The 4,154-nt window shown below is 27.1% G+C and overlaps 1 protein-coding gene across 6 annotated transcripts in view; it reads left to right on the forward strand.

Annotated features, from left to right (window-relative positions):
- The first annotated feature begins 610 nt into the window (after positions 1-610).
- Marf (Mitochondrial assembly regulatory factor) overlaps positions 611-4,154 on the forward strand; it is a 126,750-nt gene continuing 123,206 nt past the window's right edge. For 2 of the 6 annotated variants that reach the window (XM_075382132.1, XM_075382159.1), the window contains exon 1: positions 702-841. The gene's annotated coding sequence lies outside the window, so the exon portion shown is untranslated. Of the gene's footprint in view, positions 842-1,197; positions 1,258-4,154 lie in introns of those variants that run through there. The other 4 variants (XM_075382140.1, XM_075382178.1, XM_075382169.1 and 1 more) reach the window with 4 other exon arrangements.

The raw sequence follows: 4,154 nt of genomic DNA on the forward strand, positions 1-4,154 counted from the left end.
AGGACGATATAGATTTTTTCGTTGCTACAAATTTCTGTTCTGGTACCCGTATGTTTCGGTGGTATTTTAAAGACGTTTCTCGTCAAAACTATATTTTTAAAAGTGAAGTGATTATATTTGAAAGCTTTTAAATTTTTCAAGTTGAAAACTTCTTAAATACTTAATAATACGATTGCTTTTAATAGCAGTATTAACATTTTTTAAAGTAAACGACCATTTGAAAAAATAATTATTAAACTATTTTTTATTTTCATTCAATTCTTTCTTTTTGTGTTTAGTCTCCGGAACCACCGTAAGGTATTACTTAAGAGGATGATATGTATGAATGTAAATGAAGTTTAGTCTTGTACAGTATCAGGTCGACCATTCTGAGATATGTGGTTAATTGAAACCCAACCACCAGTGAACACCGTTATCCACGATACCGAGTTTAAATATTATAAATAGATTGTTCTTAAGCAAGCAAGGAAATTTTAATACCTAATTTAATATAATAGTTAAAAATACGTTAAACTTTATTTAGATATAATATGAAATTAAATAATTGTTTTTATTTTTTTAAATACAATAATATATAGATAAAGATAGCAGTAAGCTATTAAGATTAATTTTTAATAAAAAATTATTCCGTGCAATTTATTCCTGTGGAATAGTGCGGTTGCATGACCTGTATCATGCTCGCTTGTAGAAGTCGATTTCATCATCTGTTTCTATGGGTTGTATGTGAAGGTAATGGTTGTGTTGGTTTTAATTTTACATGGCTTTTACTTTGTTGAAAAATGCTGAACACTAAAACTTAAAGAACCATTGCTTTACTATATTTATCGTTTCGATCGATAGTGTAAGTGTATGTGCTAAAAATAAATACCGTAATGTTAAGTCACGTGATGAAAAGTTTTGCGTTTTAAAACAGTGAGATGGTTAATTTCTTCATCTGTATTGTAGTTTTAATAATTTATGGCTAGTATTTATACTGTTGAATTCATCTTGCCGATGTGTTGATTTACAATTACCAGACACTATTGTCAATGTTTGGTAACATTATTAGACTATTCGTTTATTAATATCTCTCTTCACAATTTTTAACCCCTTTTTATAGAATTTTTTATGAGAAACGTAATACATAATTTTACATGTTCTAGTATATAGCCAATATTGAAATTGTTATAAATAAATAATGTTGTTTATATATAGATATTGCGTAAATTTGTTCTAAGCAGTTCATCGCAGGTATATGGGGCTGAAAAAGATTTTTTGGTAGGTTTATTTATTTGCATTATTGCTACTTTCATTAAAGTATGATTTATATAACCGTTTGAGTAGAAAGTTCATCAGTTTTGTTTAATTTATACTAAGAAGCTTGATATCATCCGTGAAAACTTAAAGCTGTTTATGAAGATTAGATAGGAATGTTTTATTTAATACAGTATTTTCATATAAATTTCATTTATCTATCATGAACCTAGTTTATAGTATTATTTTTACAGTTTACTGATTCTTTCTTAATCTTCAAAATTTGGGCAGTGTTACCAAATGGATACTTTTCCTCCTGTCAGTTGTAATATTATATCTTTATTTTACCATCAAAGGTTTGTAAGTTAATCTGTAAAAACATTGCATTGCCTTTAACAAAATTTCTTCATTGTAGAAAATGTTACAGTCTGATATATAACTAATTTTTACTTAGTTATTTTTCATTATATACATTTAATTTTATGTTTTATTGCTGTTTGATTCCTGTCTTTGTATGAGTTTGTACTTAGATATGATGCTATGCAAGCTGAAAGGGATAGATAGAGGTAACAGGCTCCACAATATTTCTGGGTTGAGGATGTAAGTTTATTGTGTATTTCTGAAAGCTGATATTGTTTATATAAACATATTTGGAGGTTCAGTGGTCTAGCTAAACTATTAATTGCTACTAAAAGATTTATTTGATTACTTGGAACTATTTAATGATGGTTGAAACTCTTGTGTCTTTTGAAAGTTAATTATACTTTCTTACAGTGATTTAACTGTGTTACATTATGGGTTTTTTGTTGTCTGAGTTAGGAATAGTGTGTTATAAGAGATGTGATTTGTGTAAGTTCTTACTTGCCATCCAATATTCGAGATGGTGCCACAAATAAAACTTAAAGCCACATTTAAAAACAAAGAACAAATCTTTTTTTTTTTTTTTAAAAACAGCATCAAAAATAATAAAGAAAAAGTGAATCATTATAATTAAATGATAAAAAAAGTCATTAGGTTGTACCCTTTAGAACTATGCCTGAGTATATACCAGCAAGTAGTTGCTCGTAAATCTGAAGCCTAGTTATATATATCAGGTATTTCAATTGCAATCCATAGTGAAATACTATGGGCATACTTTCGTAGCTTGTCTACTTACACTTTTTTTATCATTGTTTTTAGTTTAATTACATGGAGTTTTCAGTGGTATCTAAGCATATTAACAATAATAGTCTTCTTGGTAGTTGATTAATTAATTCTTTACTCAATATCTTGGCAGGTATCTAATGTATAGTATTTTCTGAGGTAACATTCAATTCTAGAATAAATTATAGGAAATATTTAAAACTATTTAATTGTTAATTGAATGGTTATATAGTGCGTTGTCGGTGAATGGTACAAATTTAACAGTCCATTGATTCTACAGGTGGTTCACAGTATATAAAAGGGCTAAGATTTAATTAAATATCTTGTGGCGTGTTAGAGCAATTAATGTGTAAATTTAGAAATCATAAACTTGTTATGTAGGGTGTTATAATTTATTTAATTTTTTTGTTTGGTATTTAGTATCGTATAATAATAAATTATTACAATGCTATTATTATGAGCTACAATTTCTCAGTAAGTAGACTTTTTTAACATTTCTTTAAAAAAAAATTAAGTAGGTAGTTTATAAATAAATAAGAGATAGTATTCATAAGGGTTTTGCAGAGTATGAAAATATTTTGCTCTCACAGGAATAACCCTGAAATATAATGTGTCTTGAAAGAAAATAACCTGTGATAAATTCCCAAGGATGTTTTCATGTAAAATGTGGTGGAAACTGCAAAGCATCTAGTATTTAAAAAAAAATATAGAATGAGGATTTAAATTTTGTTTTTATCAGTTTGTTTTTTATAAGTGTGGTAGTTGCATGAAATTTAAAAAGTAATCCATATATATTACTTCATTACAGTTTGTACAATACAGTAAATTATTCAGGGTTTATTTCAAATAAGAATCTGTTATTAATTTTTATTGAATGCTATTTTTTTTTAGTTGGTTTGTTTTCAACCAATATTCAGACCTTATAAATGATATTGAATAGTTTTGAATTACTTGCTATAGAAAATTCTTATAAACTAAATATGCCGGGTAATGCCGCACAAGAGAGAATATAGTTTGCGTCTTTTGTAGCATTACAGTTATTGCCCTTGTCTTATCTTTTTATCATTTTAGACATTGCGGTCCCTAAAGTTCAGTTAGTTGATTGCAAATTAGTTTTAAGTAAGCAGGTTATTCATATAATATGAGGAACAATTTACTTGGTCAAAATAATATAAATTTTTAGATTGTTTTGGTTACTGCCTTGTTGCTAGAAGTTATTTATGAATAATCATATATGATCAGGCTGGTTACATTATTTAAATAATTAAAATCTACACAATATAAAGTAGGTAGGCAAAAGAAATTAATTGATTAAAACTTTTACATGATTAATGTTGTGTTACATTGCATAATTTATTTCAGGCTGAGACAGTTTGATATAATAAATAAAATAGGAAAGTATGTGTGAGTTTGTTTTTTGTAGAAAAGCTACTACATTTTTTTACCTGTAATGAATCCCATAAACTTTTTTATATATGAGATGGCTAATTAACATGCAATAGTAGTCATATCTTTTTGTTTTCTTTTGTAATTGCAAACTCTTTCTAAAATCTGACTGTCTCCAGTTTCATAAATCTAGCATGCTGTATATAGCTTTTTTAGTTCTATTTCTCCCAGATTGCATAATAAATGTTCTTTCTGCCTTATTTAAATCTTTGAGAACTAAAAAATGCATATTGTGATGTAGAGTTTCCTTTGAAATCAATTCTTTTTAATTCAATATTTTTTTACTTCTCAGATACTTTTTCTCCTTTACACAGACCTATGTATTCCTATCA

Source organism: Lycorma delicatula, chromosome 1 (assembly GCF_047948215.1).
Source record: "Lycorma delicatula isolate Av1 chromosome 1, ASM4794821v1, whole genome shotgun sequence".
NCBI lineage: Eukaryota > Metazoa > Arthropoda > Insecta > Hemiptera > Fulgoridae > Lycorma > Lycorma delicatula.